The sequence below is a fragment of the Moschus berezovskii genome, chromosome 16, assembly GCF_049115385.1.
Source record: "Moschus berezovskii isolate FMDL1 chromosome 16, NW_MosBer_1.0, whole genome shotgun sequence".
In the NCBI taxonomy this organism is placed as follows: Eukaryota; Metazoa; Chordata; class Mammalia; order Artiodactyla; family Moschidae; genus Moschus; species Moschus berezovskii.
Window position 1 is genome coordinate 26919412 of NC_142475.1, and position 20003 is coordinate 26939414.

A 20003-nucleotide genomic window follows, 5' to 3' on the forward strand; every position below is an offset into this window, starting at 1 on the left:
TTGGACATGACTTAGCGACTGAACAACAAGAAGAAGGACCTTTACTCTGAAGGCAACAGGGAGCCATGGAGAGTTTTGAACAGGACCTTAGGATGAATAGACTGATGTTTTATGGAGATCTTGCAGCAGTGAAATCTGCAGAAGGGACTGGAGGTGGGAAGGCCAGGCAGGTGACTATTACAGTTCGGAGCTGGGCTGTATCTAAGGGGGAAAGAGCCCTGCCTACAGAGTTCCTCTCCACATAGCTCTTAGGTTCACAAAGCTAACTGCACAGATTCAAATCATTTAAAACCCCAGTTGTACAAAAGGATTTAAAAGAGGAAAAGCACAGAGCAAGTTAAATATTAAGAGATACCTCATCTTCCCTGGTGGCTCAGATGGTAAAGAATTTGCCCCCAATGCAGAAGACCCAGGTTTGACCCCTGGGTTGGGAAGATCCCCTGGAAAAGGGAATGGAAACCCACTCCAGTATTTTTGCCTGGAGAATTACATGGACAGAGGAGTCTGGTGGGCTATAGTCCATGGGATCGCAGAGTCAGACACGACTGAGCGACTAACATGTTCATGTTGATCTTATGTTACACACTTGACTGCAGTGCTACCCACACAAAAGAACAACTGAAATGGCCATACGTATGTTTTCCACACAATCAAAAAGAGGAAAAAAAAAACAGTAATTATCTCTGCCAAATGAAAGAAAAAATGTTTCTCATATGGCTCAAGGACTATGTGAAAAACTGAATTCTCTAATCAGAATGGATTGACATGCTCCAAGATCAATGCCACCTTGGCCACTGTATAATGTTTTCTGGAGAGTAGGCTGTAAGTGGGCTTCCCAGGTGGTGCAGTAGTAAAGAATCCACCTGTCAATGCAGGAGACCCAGGTTTGATCCCTGGGTCAGGAAGATCCCTTGGAGAACGAAACGGCAACCCATTCCAGTATTCTTCCCTGGAAAATTCCATGGACAGAGGAGCCCGACAGGCTACAGTCTGTGGGGTCACAAAGAATCAGACATGACTGATCAACTGAACATGCAATCAATTTTTAACGCAAATATTTTTTATTTGCAAGCAAAAATGTCAACAAAATAAAAACAAACAAGCTAGGTAAATTCTGGCAATTCCTGGCATCTGTACAGAGTGTTAGAACAAAAGCAAGCAAATGGAGCAACAAAAGGTCTCATGGGATTTGTTTAAATTCAGGCATGTGTTCAAGAAACTGAAGTGAGAATCGGGGAGAGAGGGAAAAATGAAGTCACATGGAAATGTCTCTGGCAAGGACTTGGCAATGCAAAAGAGGCTATCTGGATGAGTGGAGGGGCAGGATAGGAGGAAAGCAGGTATGAGGCAGGTGAGCCAGCTCTTGCACTCTCGCCCTGGGACACCTGATCAAGGCCAGCAGCGCCTGGCACCTCTGGGGAGAGGACTTCCCCCAGACGCTATGCTCCCACTGTGCCTTCAGAGCTGGGTGCTCCCTGGGCAGAGGCCAGGCATTCTGCAAACAAGCTGAGCTCCCAGCAGCAAGCTCCAAAGGTCACCTCACCCCATTGTTTAACCCACTGAAAACTACTGAGACTCTCAAGCTTCTGAACAAAATGTTTTTGAATGTTCCCCTGAAAATGTTCTCTGCTGGTACTTGTGTGGTGCCTGGCATTTAAAAAGAATGAAGCTCTCTCACCATCAGATTATGCTCTGCACACAAATTATGCTCTGCATTTCCATGGATTTGTTTAATGGAACCATCCCCAGGCTCTCAACTCAAAGTGACGTCTGGCATGGAGCACGCGTTCCCCGGCCAACCCTTTGCTTGCCTGGCTCCGCTGCCCCACCCCCCGACGCAAGTTAACTTTTAATTCAAGTGTACTCAGTGTTCCTTAGTCTCTCCACCTCTCTCCTCCCCATTCCACACTGTTCTAAGAAAAGCCACAATGGAATGGAAAAGCAAAGCAGATTATGAAAAAAATTAAGGCCACTCTCTTTAGGACCACTGGACAGTTGTTTGCATGGCAGTGAATTGAGGAGGATAAGTAGGAAGCTGTTGTTTAGTTGCTAGTTGCTAAGTCATGTCTGACTCTTTGCAACCCCATAGACTGTAGCCTGCCAGGCTCTGTCCATGGGATTTCCCAGGCAAGAATACTGGAGTGGGTTGCCATTTCCTTCTCTAGGGGATCTTCCTGACTCTGGGATCCAACCCACGTCTCCTGCATTGGCAGGTGGATTCTTTACCACTGAGCCACCAGGGAAGCCCAAGTAGGAAGTCTCCCCAAACAATTAAACAGTATGTGACTCATTCCTGTGACCTACATCCATAAGCATCCCAAAGGAACAAAACCAGCAAGGCTCAAAAGGAACACACTGACTAAAACTGAGTTCCAGTATCTCCTTGGTGTATAGCCTCACAAAGATCTCTTCCAGGCTCTAGAAGGGCATATCCATCTGTCCACAAACATCCAAAGAGGACCTTTTAAGTCCTAGGCCCTGTGTGACTTAGGGAGAGCACAAAGGCAAATGGCTCCATGTTTACATTTTACCTTTGGGCTCCAACATATTTGTAGGGGCACATACCTAAGGTGGTAGATATTATTTTTAAAATGAAAGGAATCGATAAAACACACATTTCAATGTAGTGGTTACCTCTGGGGAAAGGCTGAGAATGGGATCTGGAAGAGCCTGTAGGCAACTTCAGTGGTGGTAATTCTTACAGCGGAAGGCGGGTCACAGTGTCTGCTTTATTATTATTTTCTATAGCTTATATATGGGCTTTCCAAGTGGCACTAGCGGTAAAGAACCCACCTGCCAATACAGGAGATGTGAGAGATGCAGATTGGCTTCCTAGGTCAGGAAGATCCCCTGGAAGAGGGAACGGAAATCCACTCCAGCATTCTTGCCTGGAGAATCCCATGGACAGAGGAACCTGGTGGGCTATAGTCCATGGGGTCACAAAGAGTCTGATATGACTGAGCAACTTAGCATGGCACAGCACTGCATAGCTTACATATGTTATATCCGTTCTTTATGGGCAGTATATTAAATACATAATATTTAAAAGGAAAGAAATAAGGCACCATAAATAATTTAAAATAAAAAACAAAATGTGGGGGATGGAAAGAAGGAGAAAAAACATGGTCCACATCCTAAAGAGGCTCACATCCTAGTAAAGAGTCATGTTAACTACAACATGGTAACCATGACAACAGAACTTTTTAAAAACTTCAAAGGAAGTACATGGGGCTTCCCTGGTGGCTCAGTGGTAAAGAATCCACCTGCCAATGCAGGAGACTTGGGTTGGAGCCCTGGGTCAGGAAGATTCCCTGGAGAAGGAAATGGCAACCTACTCCATTATTCTTGCTTGGGAAATCTCATGGACAGAGAAGCCTGGTGGGCTACATTCCATGGGGGTCTTAAAAGAGTGTGACATGACTTAGCAGGTAAAACACAACAAGGAAGTACATAGTACTAAAGTTAACAGCAGTGGCATGTAAAATTCAGATCCCTGAGTGTCTTCACACTTAAAAACCTGGTTTTACCCTTTATAAGTGTCAATCTAGCATTACTTCCCTGAGACCCTTCCCAGAACCCCAAAGTCTGGGTTCCATGGTCCTCCCCTGTGTACTCAGGGGACTCAGCACTTTCCCCAGAAACACATCATATCACACACATATGCGGAGCCCCTGGTTTACTGTTGTATTCTGGTGCCTGGCTCACTGGCTGGCACATCAATAAAGAGTTGCTGAAACAACCAGTGAGGAGCATTACTGGGTTGCCTGGAGAACCCCATGGACAGAGGAGCCTGACGGGCTACAGTCCATGGGGTTGCAAAGAGTCGGACACGACTGAAGGAACTTAGCACACATGCACACGCTGGGTTCAGACCTGTTAAGTGGTCACTGAGACAGAAGAGAAAAGAAAAGATGGAAATGCAAAGCTGGAGAATCTCATCACAAACTCAAGAAGGCCCCAGCTCCGCACAGACAAAACCCCTCCACCATCCCTGGTAAGCTGGTCTTGGCCATATAGGAGACCACGGCATTGCCCACGGATCCTGAACTCTACTGCCCTAAGGAGGACCAAAGCCTCTCAGCCTGAATCCTCTGCTTCCTCTGCAAACACCAGGGGAAAGCACTGAAGCCAGGTAGGAACCCAGGATCAGGTTCAGGCACGGCCTTCATCTCTCAAGAACAGTCAGGCCCGCCAGTCACCGGGGCAGAAATCAGATCTTCCTGGCAGAGGTTTGCAGAGCCTGCGTTATCTCAGCCACAGGGGTGAGCACAAGAAGCCAAAACTGCAGGAAGATCCAGTTTCCCTGAATAACGCTGCCGCCACACAGGACAAGAGAACACCCCTCCCTCTGAAACTGCTGTAAACTCCCTCGGATAAAAAAGGACTCAGCAAACAGAACTGCCAACTGAGACCTCAGAATGCTCCTCAGATGTTAACAGAAGGACGTGATCCCCAACTCATGACAGCAGCACCGGTCACCCAATGCTGAACAAATTGTGCATCATCAGAGCGTGTGCCTATCTGACTAAAGACAATGGAAAAGGAAAGTGGGGATTATGTTGGCCACAGACCAGTGTCATATAGATAAAAGGTCACCGTGCTAGTGGGATGTCGCTATGGATTTGATTTTTGCCTTGAAATATTCCAAGAGAAGGCTTATTCTAGCTTCATTACTTGAGTGATATTGCATCTGAAATTAGGTTTAGCAAAATATATTTAGTTCTGTGTTCAGACATACAGTGAGTCCCAAGTCCCCAGCCTCAAGAGACCTCATATTAAATGGCCTTCTACAAATGTCCACCCCTTTTTTTTCCATTCAAGAAAATTGGTATAGCCCTTATTCTACATGCCACGTTCTTTCCAGGGCAAACAGATGGAAGGAAAAGAACATGCCAGAAAGAAGAAATGGAAAATGAAAATGACATTGTAATGAAAATAAAACTGCAAAATATTATCTGGGTCAACGCTTCATGCGTTTTAAAATCAGCACCAGCAGGCTCTGCACATATGGCATTGGTTTTACTCTTTTTTTGGTTCAGATGTCAGAGAGGATTAGTGCAAAAGGAAAAACCCCAGCATGGGGCCTATTTTTATACAGATTAATCAATCATTTCCCTTCCTTTCCTTTCTAATCACTCCCAAAACTCAACTTAATGAAACGGCTCTCATTCAAAATATGTCACTTATTGCACTCTGAATGGAAAACTTTTCAGGAAAGTAAGTGAGCTTAGAATCTGAACCTAAGTTTTTAAATGTCACATTTTTAATTCAAGGTATAACTATTAACTACACTTAGCTACAGCCTTTTACCCTTTTAGCTTAACCTTAGCTTTTTTTTTTTTTTTACCTTAGCTTTACCCTTTTAGCTTACATATCTGCTGTGGACTCTTACATATCCGTTCAGTTCAGTTCAGTCGCTCAGTCGTGTCCATTAGTGGCAGCAAAATGAATTGGCAAACATTTCACTGGGTAGATCTAGATACGGCATTTGACAAAAACAGAAGGTCATATATTTGAAAAGAAAAAACTACTGCACATCTCATGTTTTGTTTTGTTGTCTACATTTTCAAGTACATTGAATGTCATAATTCCCATCAGAAAACCAAGCACCAAACACACGGTTAGGTTCTTAGTATTTGCTAGGAAATTTGATAAGCTGAATGGAATCAAACCAAAGAACTGTTCAAGCTCTTCAATACACTCTCCCTTAACTACAAGCCACTGTAAAAATGACGATGACGATGCTTACAGTAATCATAATACAACAGCAGTGACTACTTAGGATATGTCATGTGCTACTGATGATGTCACTGAATTCTCAAAGCTGCCTTGTGTCATAGGTACTATTACCTATTATTATTAGTTCACTGTATAGATGAGGGACAGGGAGGCTTGGCGTGCTGCGGTTCATGGGGTCCAAGAGTCGGACACAACTGAGAGACTGAACTGAACTGATATAGATGAGGAAACAGAGCAAATTCCGATATTTTGAGGCTGAAAAAATTCCCACACTCTGCTGCTTTGCAGAGATGGGCAGAATTTGTCACAGACACACTGAAAACGGGAAATGGAGCCTTAACACCGGAAGTGAAAGTCGCTCAGTCGTGTCCAGCTCTTTGCAACCCCATGGACTGTAGAGTCCATGGAATTCTCCAGGCCAGAATACTGGAGTGGGGCGCCTTTCCCTTCTCCAGGGGATCTTCCCAACCCAGGGATCGAACCCAGGTCTCTCGCATCACAGGCGGATTCTTTACCAGCTTAGCCACAACTAATGAGGTGAGAAACTTTCAGAAAGTGTCATTGACATTGTTTCCACGTCTTTAAAGCCGTGATCACTACAGAGCGGATCATGAACCTTTCTCTGCTGCCCCTTTGATGAGTGGAAATTATATTTATAAAATATTAAGACAGTGACCTAAAGCCTGACTTCGGTGACAAAATCAGAGCCAGAGGAGTCACCAGGATATTCACACCCTCAAAGGGTGGTACCTTTTCACCATTTGGGGCAATTAAAATTGAGCCATGACTAACAGCTGGAAGAGATGACATTACACCAGTTCTCCTCTGCATGAATGGTTAGTCATGAGTACAGAAAATAAGAGACATTTACAATCTAGTGTGACATTCTGTGCTCACTGTTCTATATAACTAAAAATGAATCACTCTTACACCAGTACTGTGTATATTCTGCTTTTTGTCTAGAGCTGCTAGACGCCAGCTACCTACTGTGGGCAGTCTGAAGATCTAATTTAACGTAATTTTAGAATTACTGAACTAAAGTTGGGGTAACCATACGTATAGTCTTTTGTTTCCACTCATTAATTTTAACGCCACAGGCATTAATCATTCACCCAGCAGATGAAAACTGCTCTAAGATGACTCATATGTTTTACAACATTGCAAACCCAACCCGTATGCTCTTGGAAGGTACAGTAAAGCGGAAGTGTTAGAGCAAATCATTAATAAACACAAAATTCTTCCCCATCCCAATTCCATGGACCTGAAGAGTTTCTGAATTTTTCCTGAACACTATATGAGAAAAATAAATTAAAACTGATTAGAGAGATGGTCTCTGAATAATTTCCATGGTGAACTGGCAGAGATGAGCACATAAGCAAGATCACTCTTGATAATAAATACACTGAGTCTCAGGCTACACAGAGGCCCCATGGCACACTCTGTGCAGGGCCAATTAGCATTAATTGTGCCTGTGCTCATCTATTCCCATAGCACGTCACTGGGAAGCACAAGCTCTGCATTTACAAATGTAGCATGCAAGGCTAAGAGTTAGAAGAGCATTCTAAAATGCAATCATTCATGTCCATCTTGTCCCCTTTGCCTCAAATGGCAGATTCACAAATGACAAGGGGTATTTAAAACAATATAGGTGTGTATTTTTCAAAGTTTAGTTTCAGACTCTGCATTCAGGATATCTGAAAGGCAGACAGAGTTGAAAATTTGTTTCCAGACTACATTTTTCACCTACCACAAGTAACTTAACACACGCATATACACAAAGAACATATCCTCTGGGATCCAATATAATTATTTACTTACTGTGACTAATATGACTTACTTAGAAGATAAGCTCCATAGACTTTCATGGCAAACACTGCCTCTGCAAACAGCCTCCCACCACAGGCTGGGGTCTGTCTTGTGCAGAAATACAGTATGTGCAGCTCAGCTCAGCTCTCCGTGGAGTACAGTCTTAGAGTGGGGTATCCATGGAGACCGAGCCTCCTACTTGTACAGGGCAAGGAAGTTACTCTGCTGGGCACCATAGCAACAGGAGGCAGAGCAGAGGCGGCCAATCAGGAGAGAGCACAAGAGCTTCTCCCCGGTGACTGCAGCATTCCAAATGAAACCATCGCCCTCATGAATGGACACAAAGCATTTAAGGAAACATCAAATTGTCAAACAGAAGTAAAGGCCTACAGGACAGTCAAGTATGGAGCAACACTTAAGAATCTTTCCACAGTGATTACATCCCAAAGAGCAAGGAAGAAATTACACCAAAACCCAACACATGTAATGGCAAGCATGTGGTACTTTGAGGAAAATACTCAGTGTACTTCCTGACTTCCAGCTATTTAGACATGCAAGACACTTCACAGTCCTCCCGGGGAGGGAGGACCAGGAGACAATCGTTGTTCCGAAGGGAGAGAATGAAATTGAAGGCTATCTGAGACAACTGTTGGCACAGTGTTTCCAAACAGGAGTTTGCTTAGAGCAAAGATGTTTACTAAGCTTCCAGAAAAGCCCTTTATTATATTAGAATAATTCTTACTAAGAAGGTAACTGTGATAAAATAGGACCAACGCAAACAAGATGGCAAGCGAGCATTCAAATACCTTAAAGTTGTGCTATTTGTAACCTTTGCTCATTGAATAACCGTAACGATCATTTACTGAGCACACACTGCAGAACAGGAAAATACTGTAACTACAAACACTTGCCAAATGCTGACACTGATTTTTGCAAAGGTATAGGACATGCACGTTTATGTCTCAGTGTCGTGCAGTATTTACTCGATGCACATACAGGCCCATCTCACCTTACTGTGTTTTGCTGTATTTTGCTTCGCAGATACTGCACTTTTTTTTTAATTGAAGGTATGTGGTACTGTGAGTTGTCAGATGATGATCTGCATATGATAGCATAAAGTATTTTTAAATGTATATATTTTTAGACCCAATGCTATCGCACATTTAATATACTACAGAGAGTAAATGTAACTTTTATAAATTTTAGGAAACTGAAAAATTCAGGTGACTCCCTTCATTGCAATATTCACTTGACTGCAGTGGTCTGGAACCAAACCCACAATATCTCTAAGGTAGGCCTGTACGTAACATGTTTTATGATTCTCACAGCAACATGAGAAAGATAAGTATTAACTGTTCCTCCGTATGACAAAGAGAAAACATTTCCTCATATTTATAAAGAAACTATCCGGCATGTGAACTCCCCTGCCTCCCACTGCTTGGCAAGTGACGTGGTGCACCCTATTCAATACCTAAATATAAGGTGAGGCACGCTCTTCCCACAGTTACCTCACACAAAAGAAAGCTCCTTATTTTAAAGTCTTTCCAAAGCCTCTTATTATAGAGCTCTCTCTTATAATTACCTTCTTTGAACAAAAAGTGTCATTTGAAAAAGACACATGGGACTGAATCGACCTCAGTCAGTATTGTTTTGGGCTGCCTTCAGGGGTCGACTGATGGGATTGTCTAAAATGAAGGGGGCCAAGAAATTCAAAAGCATATTTTGTAATTATTCCTGTGGTATGACTGGTATGACTCCTCCAGCCTTTTTAAAGATCAATTTAAATAGCAACGTTGTTCAGTCGCTAAGTCGTGTCTGACTCTGCAATCCCATGGACCGCAGCACGCCAGGTCTCCCATGTCTCTCAGTGTCTCCCTGAGTCTACCCAAGTTCATGTCCACTGAATCGGTGATACCATCCAACAATCTCATGCTCTGCTGCCTCTTCTATTAGATAGCAATAGTCAAAGGTTAAGTTGTGGAGATTGGAAAAAAACCATACTCTTTGCTAACTGGACTTAGTAACTGAATAGCTTTGGGTATTGACTGATACTGACATTGCATCTACAGGGGAACAGAAAAACCAGCTGCCCCAAGCTACCCATGGATGCTGTGATGGTCTGCTAGCTGTCCTCCAATGTCCATCCCCATTCTTTCCTTCTTCCATAATAATAGATGCCCAGCTGACTCAGATGTCTTGGGATATAATTGGAAATGACGTGTGCCACTTCTGTGCCCTGACCCTAAAATGATTGGGTGAGTATCCCCTGGTCCCTCTCTCCCTTCCTTCTTCCTGGAGGACAGCTGACCTGACACGCGGCCTATCAGCCTTGGTCCCCCAAACACCTAGGGACTGTTTTATGATGAAGATCAGCTTCTGTCCAGTTTTTAACCCCTGGATTTGGCAGCCTCTTTTTACATTAACTTAACAATTACCCTCACAGTACTCATAGGCTCGAAAATAATGTCCAATGAGAGCTCCAGATATGAATTCAAAATGGCTTTGTATCAAACAAATTGGGTGGAAGTGAAGACAACTTCATTCTGGAAAAGACACCCAAGCTGAAAACCAGTTCCAGGAATGAGGAGGGCAATAAATTTTTTATATTAGTGATGAATAACAAGATCCCTGCTTCTAAATAAATAACAGAGTATACATTTGTATGTTTCACTAAAAAGATAAAATTTAAAAAACCTACCAGCTATTGACTATTTCATCCATCTCTAAAAGTTTACTCAAGTTAGCAAATAAAATGTTTTTCATCTCATTAGAAAAATGCAGGACCTTGTACTCTCTCATACACACTGTCTCCTACACTTGGCTCTGTTTTCACTGCCTCCTCCTTAATTAACCTGCTTCCAGTTTCATCTCTTGATAATGCAAGCTCCACAGGGCAACCAAAAGGGCCTTGAACATATACACTAAATTGTGTTGCGTTGAGAGCATGCTCAGTCGTGTTTGACTTTGTGCTTTATGGACTGTAGCCCACCAGGCTCCTCTGTCCAGGGAATTTTCCTGACCTAGGGATCGAATCCGCATCTCCTGTGATTCCTGCATTGACAGGCAGATTCTTCATCACTGAGACACCTGGGAAACCCATATATTAAATTATGTCTTTCTTAAAACTGGCCAGTAGTTTCCCCTTGCTTGATGCAGACTTCACCTGCAACTACTCTTTCCTCTTCCTAGCTCACTGCTTCACTCACTGTCCCCACAAACCCTCTGCAAGTGCAAAGGAATATGACTCAGTTCTCAGCTCAAATGTCACCTCCCCAGATACTCGCTGCCCAATGCTCATCACCGGCTATAGCATTACCTTGTTTTACGTGTCACTATCTGAACTATCTGACCTGCCTCTTGAGAAACCTGTATGCAGGTCAGGAAGCAACAGTTAGAACTGGACATGGAACAACAGACTGGTTCCAAATAGGAAAAGGTGTACGTCAAGGTTGTATATTGTCACCCTGCTTATTTAACTTATATGCAGAGTACATCATGAGGAACGCTGGGCTGGAAGAAGCACAAGCTGGAATCAAGATTGCTGGGAGAAATATCAATAACCTCAGATATGCAGATGACACTACCCTTAAGGCAGAAAGTGAAGAGGAACTCAAAAGCCTCTTGATGAAAGTGAAAGAGGAGAGTGAAAAGGTTGGCTTGAAGCTCAACATTCAGAAAACAAAGATCATGGCATCTGGTCCCATCACTTCATGGGAAATAGATGGAAAAACAGTGGAAACAGAGTCAGACTTTATTTTTCTGGGCTCCAAAATCACTGCAGATGCTGATTGCAGCCATGAAATTAAAAGACGCTTACTCCTTGGAAGGAAAGTTATGACCAACCTCGATGGTATGTTGAAAAGCAGAGACATTACTTTGCCAACCAAGGTCCGTCTAGTCAAGGCAATGGTTTTTCCCGTGGTCATGTATGGATGTGAGAGTTGGACTGTGAAGAAGGCTGATCACCGAAGAATCGATGCTTTTGAACTGTGGTGTTGGAGAAGACTCTTGAGAGTCCCTTATACTGCAAGGAGATCCAACCAGTCCATTCTAAGGGAGATCAATCCTGGATGTTCATTGGAGGGACTGATGCTAAAGCTGAAACTGCAATACTTTGGCCACCTCATGCGACGAGTTGACTCACTGGAAAAGACTCTGATGCTGGGAAAGGTTGGGGGCGGGAGGAGAAGGGGACGACGGAGAATGAGATGGCTGAATGGCATCACCGACTCTGTGGACATGGGTTTGAGTGTACTCCGGGAGTTGGTGATGGACAGGGAGGCCTGGCGTGCTGTGATTCATGGGGTCGCGGAGAGTTGGACACGACTGAGCGACTGAACTGAACTGATCTGAACTTATCTTGTTTGTCTGCTTGTGTATCAGCCATCTCCCTATATCAGGCAGGTTCCAAGAGAACAGGCACCTTGTCTGTTTTTTCCCCTCCTCTGTCCTGAAAGCCTGGAACAATGGTGTTAGCACAGAATAAATGCTTTGTAAATACTCGTTGAATGAATGAGTGAAAGCTGGTCAATCAGTGTACAGCCAGGATTCAAACTGAAGTTGAGCAGAACCCTTAGAGGCGGTGAAATGAGGATTGCTGTCTTTTAGACTCCTACACAAAAATCACCTTCCTGCAAAGCCATAAACATGCTAGTCCATGTAATGGATTTGAATTCAGAATGGCTTGGATTGTAAGTCCACTGTGGCCAGTTTCCTGAAGCTTACCTCGCTGAACTGTGGCCTGCAGCCACATTGCCTACTGCTGAACCTTGGCTGCTGTTAGACACAGGTTCAGTTGGTAAAAGACCGCTACTCACTGAATTACCCCAACGAACTTACCTAACTTTGGTTCAACACAACTTTCATCAGTAGCCCAGTCCACCCAAACGCCACCCACCTAATTATACAGACAGAGAAGTCAGGGTACTTTCCCCTCCACCTCCTTTCTTGTTAGGTGCATTGTTTTGTTGGGTTTCCCTAGTGGCTCAGATGGTAAAGAATCTGCCCACAATGCGGGAGACCAGGGTTCGATCCCTGGGTCGGGAAGATTCCCTGGAGGGGGCATGGCAACCCACTCCAGTAATCTTGCCTGGGAAATCCCATGGACAGAGGGGCCTAGGAGACTACAGTCCAGTCAGTCAGCTCAGTCGTGTCTGACTCTTGACCCCGTGGACTGCAGCACGCCGTGGACTACAGTCCGTAGGGTTGCAAAGAGTCAGACACGACTGAGCGACGAACACTTTGCTACCAAAGTGTCCCTCACATGCAGCCTGGGAACTCTCTGGCTCTGGGTTTTGTTATCTCGACCTTTCTCTGGCCTCTTCACGACGGGGAAGGGCTCCAAGCTGTTGCCATCCCTGTACTTGTTGTGCTGTGTGCTAAGCTGCTTCAGTCGTGTCCGACTCTTTGCAACCCTATGGACTATAACCCGCCAGGCTCCCCTGTCCCTGGGATTCTCCAGGCGAGAATACTGGAGTGGGTTGCCATGCCCTCCTCCAGGGGATCTTGCCGACCCAGGGATCGAACTCGCGCCTCTTATGTCTCCTGCACTGGCAGGCGGGTTCTTTACCACTAGCGCCACTTGGGAAGCCCCATACTGGTTGGGTTTCCTTAATTAAGCCCATTTCCATGCATGCAGTCTCCTCAATAAACTCTTCTCGATCGGCGGGGGACGGGGGAAGCCCAACCTAAGGCATATATCTGCATGATTTATAACTCTTAGTTTATAGGTTTGTGTGTAAAAGAAATTTCCAGGTTTATTTCCCTTGGGCTGGTAGTCGATAAACATCTTTAATGGTGGGTGTGTGGTCTGCTGGGGCATCTGCTCTGTGTGAGATACCACTAACACTTCGTTCTCAGCGCATTAGAGCACTTAGGAAGCATCTGGCGAGCCCCCAAATCGGTAGCTGTAACACTGTAGGTGCAATAAATCCCAGTAGACTTGGGATATGGACAGCAGTCACCTCTGAGAAGAGGATTATAACTCACTAATTCTTATGGGAAAACCATTAGCAGAGCATTTGGCCCCATCACATTGATTGGGTGACCATCAAAGGCACAGATGGGAGAAAGGCATGAGAGTACATATGTAAGTAACCCTGCCATAAAGATAAACACCCAGGGCTCCTCATCACAGTTAAGCTTTCTTTTTCCCACCCATCTGGGCTCTGCTGGGGAGAAGAGGTAGACTATACAGCAGTTCATCATAAAACATTTTGTGCTGATTCCTGGGGGGCATTGTTTCTCTCAGAGTGAAAGTTTCAGAGATCCACTTCGGCATCAGTGCATAAGCTCCTGTTTGAGTTGACAAAACCTAATGATCATTGTTTATGAAACTATTACTGACACACAGGGCGGCACATAAAACACTGCAACAGGTAGAGAAAGAAGTAGATCATGATTAAGTGGAAAACTCTGAAGACCTTAACATTCTTTGATGTTGACATCTTCATGGTTTATTTTCCTGATCTGCATACAAATAGCCTCCTGTGTTCAATTTTCTGTATTTCATTGAAGTTACATTGAGGTTCGTTGATTTGGTTAGCAGCAGCCAGCAGAATAATATAGGGACTGTATCAGCTAATCTACAGGGCTCCACAGATTTTTTTTTTAAATCCCTGTCTTATATCAACACATCTTTCTCAATTGTCATACTTCCCCGTTACAATTAAAATTATTCCTTTAAAGTTGGACCTTACAACCAGTGTGGTAGCTAAGAGTCAAAAGCAAAACTACCCCGTTTAGAATCCATTTAGACTGTGACCTTGCATGAATTAGCTTCTCAATGCCACAGTTTCTCCATCTGTAAAAGAGGGTACAATGATACCTCTTTCTCACACTGATATTAAGATTAAATGAGTAAAGTCCTTGGAATTTTGCCTGGGACAGTCAAGGCTCAATAAATATGAGCTACAACAATTTTTAATCAAATTTCAGAGTCATGCAAGCACACGATTACATCTGATATAGTCTTCCAGATATGTTCAGCATCTGAAACAGACTAAAGACTTTATTTGAGACTGGGCTTTGCTGCTGAAAGACCTTTGATTGAAACTATAAGCTATTAGAAAAGCACTGCCTGCCAAAGAATGCAGAATGTTTCCATATAACCCAAATCTCTTTTAGCACTAAAATTTTAATTTTTCCATTCTATGAAAATATTTCTAAAATGTTTCAGGAACTTTCCTGCCTTCATCCACGTCATTTTCTGCCAACTACACCATCACAATGACTCAGTCTGTTTCCAGAACATTAACTATTGCATTAAGTGCTGTAAGAAGCGTCTCGTGAGGTGCCAGTGACAAAGAATGTGCCTGCCAATGCAGGAGATGCAAGAGATGCTGCGTCAGGAAGATTCCCTGGAGTAGGGAATGGCAACTGACTTCAGTATTCTTGCCTGGGAAATCCCACGGACAGAGGAGCCTGGCAGGCAACAGCCCATGGGGTCACAAAGAGTCAGATAAAACTGAGCAGACATACACACACACAAGTGCTACAAAACATTTAAGAGGCCATTATGTTTTTTGCGGTCTTTTGTTTGCTTTTTTCATATTTTCCCTTTCCTCATTGCCAAACCATCATCTGTCAATCAACTCATGCTGTCTCCAGTGTCCTCCAATGGCAAACACTCATCCTGCTTTCTGTGAACTGGGAGAACATGACATACTAGAATTTTGTTTTAATAAACATAAGTTCTGTGTGATAGTTTCAAGGATTTTCCTGTAAACAAAGTGCAAGGAATCTCTATTTTAAGAGCAACGAATGACTGTTATTAACATTTACTGAGGAATTGCTTTATGCCAGATGGAACGTTGGGCTTCTTACATTCTTTAATCTGTTTAATGGACACAATAACCCATTCTGAAGATGCCAAACACAAAGTTTCTGGAAGATAACAAGTAGCTAAAGAGTGCATAGTTAAAGAGGTGGTATGAAGCTGTGAACCTGGTATACTGGACTCCTGAGTCTGGTGGTTAGTAAGGTATCCCTGCAGCCCCACCCCACCCACCCATTCACACTTTTCCCCTCCAAGAAACCACAAGCTGGGTAACCTGCGGAGAACTGTAAGCTAAGTTCTTGAGTCTCCTCTTTGTAGTTAAGTTATTGTAAGAACCTATGCCCCGCTCGCGCCCCACCCTGTACATTGTCCCTTTTATTTGACAGGACTAACTTTGAAGTGAAAGGGACGATGCCCCTGTTAAGCACGGGAACACCTGCAGGCCATTGGCTGTGTGCGTAAGAGCCTCTGTCTACTTAAACCAGTGTTGATTAATCACCAGTCCAGTTGATGCCTTCTGAGTTTTCTAGCAAATGCCTCTGAAAGTGGGAAATCGTCTTTTTAAAGTCACCAATCCTCTGTTACTGTGGTGAGGTTATTACAGTTCATCTGGCCAGGGTTCTCATTTCAATAGCCTGGGTGGTGTCTGATGACAGGGGAATACTAACTTAGTCTGAATGCTGATGGCGGTAACATCTTTCAAATGCAGATTTCAACATTTCAGTTTCTAAATGTGGATCTCTTTTCAATTATAGTGACCCTAACCATTTGCTCTTGATCTACCTCCTTAAACGGCAGGTGTTTCTCTTTTTTTTCCCCTCCCTTTCACTTTTTCTAATTATTTGTTCAAATTGTGTAGTTGTTTCCCTAGCTCTCCCACAAGCCTTGTGTAGGAAGGATTTAGTAGTTGCCTTTGTAGAACACTGACACTGGGTCTTTTTCTCCTTTGGGTTAAGATGCTCCCCAGGTAGACAATCAAGCATTAAAGGAGGCCCAGGAAAATAATTTAATGTTCTAGCACAGAAATCCAATTAAAACTTTCCTTTCTGGGTGACAACAATCTCATCAGGAAAACTGACTGTGGACAAAAGTCAGGATAAGCATCTGAGAGAAGGAATGCTAACAACGTAGATCTCTCATAAAGTATTGGGACTGGCATATATACACTACAATTGCATGCATATGTGCTAAGCTGCTTCAGTCATGTCCGACTCTTTGTGACCCTATGGACTGTAGCCTGTCAGGCTCCTCTGTCCATAGGATTCTCCAGGCAAGAAAACTGGAGTTGACTGCAATTTCCTACTCCAGGGGATTTTCCAGACCCAGGGATGGAACCCACGTCTCTTATGTCTCCTGCATTGGCAGGCGGATTCTTTACCACTAACACCACCTGGGAAGCCCATACACTATTATTAATACACATAAAATAGATAACTAAAAAGGACCTACCTGCTCTAGAGCACAGGGAACTCTACTCAGTACACTGTAATGACCTATATGGGAAAAGAATCTAAAAAACAGAGAATATATGTATGGGCTTCCCAGGTGGCACCAGTGGTAAAGAACCTGCCTGCCAATGCAGGAGACATAAGAGATGAGGGTTCGACCCCTGGGTCAGGAAGATCCCCTGGAGAAGGGCACGGCAACCCACTCCAGTATTCTTGCCTGGAGAATCCCATGGACAGAGGAGCCAGTGTGCGGGGGAGCTATAGTCCATAGGGTTGCAGAGTTGGACAGGATTGAAGCAACTTAGTATAGCACAGCATGTATGCTTCTACTGCTAAGTCACTTCAGTCATGTCCGACTCTGTGTGACTCCATAGACAGAAGCCCACCAGGCTCCCCCATCCCTGGGATTCTCCAGGCAAGAACACTGGAGTGGGTTGCCATTTCCTTCTCCAATGTGTGAAAGTGAAAGATGAAAGTGAAGTAGCTCAGTTGTGTCCGACCCTTAGCGACCCCACGGACTGCAGCCTATCAGGCTCCTCCATCCATGGGATTTTCTAGGCAATAGTACTGGAGTGGCTTGCCATTGCCTTCTCCGACAGCATGTATATGTACAACTAATTCACTCTGCTGTACAGCAGAAGCTAGCACAACATTGTAAATCAACTATATTTCAGTAAAAATGAATTATTATAAAAAGGCCCCTATCAGCATGCCTTCATTCCCTTCCTTTTAATCTGTACAATAGCCCAGCTTTATTGTACAGTTTTCTGTCTTGAATGATAAGGTCCCCAAGAGCAAGGATGACACTGAGGTCATGTCTGCCTATCTTTCCCACACTCCTCCCACACTAAACATCATTCCATTCTCATTGAAGGATTGACTGCACACCTGTGTCATGACAGACATTGTATTAGGCTCTAGAGATGCACTCTTGAACGTCTGCTGAGTTGACTCATGAAAACATGAAAAAGGCAAAGCCATTATCCAACTGACTGCAGGGTTGTTTTCTTTCACTCTTTGGTGGCAGTTTTTAATTAAATCTGCATAGGCATTAAGTGATAGAAGCCAAAATGACAGAAGGCACACTGCCTCCGAGAAGTTCCAGCACGAGTCCAGCCTAGAAGAAGGCAGGGCTTTCATGCTGTGCGTGCCATGGTGCCCTGCTGGGGAGGTACGGGCATACTCAGCTTACCTTTCTAAGCCCTTCCTGGTATCCCATGACACAGATGTGGGTTCAATCCCTGGGTTGGGATGATCCCTGGAAGAGGGAATGGCAACCCACTCCAATATTCTTGCCTGGAGAATCACTATGGACAGAGGAGCTTGGTGGGCTACAGTCCATGGAGTTACAAAGAGTTGGATATGACTGAGTGACTAAGCTCACACACACACAAACACACACAACATTATTAGTTCTTTATCTGAACGACCAAAGGGGCATTTCAATAACTCCTTTCCAAGGTGAACAGCAGTTTCCAGAATCTAGAACAGACCTAAAATTAAATGGGCCCAGGTTAATGTTAAAGGGCCCTGGAGCATCTGTGTAGGAGACACTAATTGCTTGCTATTTTAATAAACTGGTATTGGTTCTAATGAGTTGATTTATTTTAAAAAAGTAGAGCGCATATCAAGAGTGGAAGACGAGTTTAGGCTGAGGGGAGATGGTCACCTGGGGCTGCGGAGGAGGTGGAATATTTTAATAACCGGTGAGCATTATCTTCATGTGGTTTAATGACACATTCTCTGCATTTTATAAATTTTGAAGTAACCCAAGGCCCTTGTGTCCATAATTTCCTCTCTTCTTAGTTATGAGACTGACAGGTTTATTCTGCTGAAAGTTCAGAGAGCTATATGTCCCGGTGCAGTCTGTTCTAAATACAAAGAGCTTACTGTACAGACTAGAGAAGGAAATGGCAATCCACTCCAGTATTCTCGCCTGGAGCATCCCATGGGCAGAAGAGCCTGGCAGGCTACAATCCATGGGTTCGCAAGAGTCGGACATGACTTTGCGACTAAACCACCATCACCACTGTACAGATAGAGACCCATTCAAAAGCTCAAGCAATGCCTTTTAGTGATGACATTAGGAATCTCAGGCAACTAAAAAATACACTTTAGGGACCCTTGTGACCTTGATCAAATGCAAATAAATCAAAAGATCATGAGGTCAGCACTGCTTAGGTGATTAAATCAGAAGCAGTTGACAAAGGTGCTATTTCAGGCTCTGCCTCTGGGCAGGGGTTATCAACTAGGAGTTAAAAATCCTAATAAAGGGGGCACACAAAACCTCAGAAATAGTATGTGATATTTTGTGCATATTTTTCTGGAATATGGGTCCATGGCCTTCAGGATTCTCAAAGGATCCATTATTACTGAAACAGTATGAAGAATAACTCGTGTTTCCTTTCTTCCTCCTTCCTTTCCTCCCTCCCCCCTCCTTTTTAGTCTTTTTGTCTGTACTTTCTACTTAAATGCCCTCATCAAGACAAGTAGCTGATCTTCAACAAGTATCTTCTGTAGGAACCAAGACTTGCTCAGGGTGAATTCTGTGCATACACATAAGGTTTTTAACCTTACATTAAGATATGATTATTCTTATGATGATTATTGAAACAAGGCTTCCCCTGGGCCTTAGTGGTAAAGAATCCACCTGCCAGTGCAGGAGACACGGGTTCTATGCCTGGATCGGGAAGATCCCCTGGAGGAGGAAATGGCAACCCACTCCAGCATTTTTGCCTGGAGAATCACATGGATGGAGAAGCCTGGAGGACCACAGTACATATGGTCACAAAGAGTCAGACATGACTGAAGTGACTGAGCTCGTGATGATCACTGAAACAAGGAAGGGCAAGGGTAATCTTGAAGTGAAGGTGAAAGCGTTAGTCACTCAGTCCTGTCCGACTCTTTGTGACCCCGTGCATTGTAGTCTGCCAGGCTCCTCTGTCCTTGGGGTTCTCCAGACAAGAATATTGGAGTGGGTTGCCGTGCCCTCCACCAGAGGATCTTCCCAACCCAGGGATCGAACCCAGGTCTCCCACATTACAGGCAGATTCTTTACCATCTGAGCCACCAGGGAAGGCCAAGGATAATCTTAACGGAAGTTTGTTCTTGCGGCACCACACTCGTGTCTTGTTTCCCTGTTTATTTGTATAGTCACCACTGTAAAATGTTTTGGGAATGAGGTGGGGGTTGGGGGAGGGGTGGGTGGTGAATAACAGAAATGAAATCATTTC

General features: G+C 44.0%; 1 protein-coding gene across 6 annotated transcripts in view; it reads right to left on the reverse strand.

Annotated features, from left to right (window-relative positions):
* SYBU (syntabulin) overlaps positions 1–20003 on the reverse strand; it is an 85052-nt gene that overhangs the window by 37658 nt on the left and 27391 nt on the right. The window lies entirely within an intron of this gene.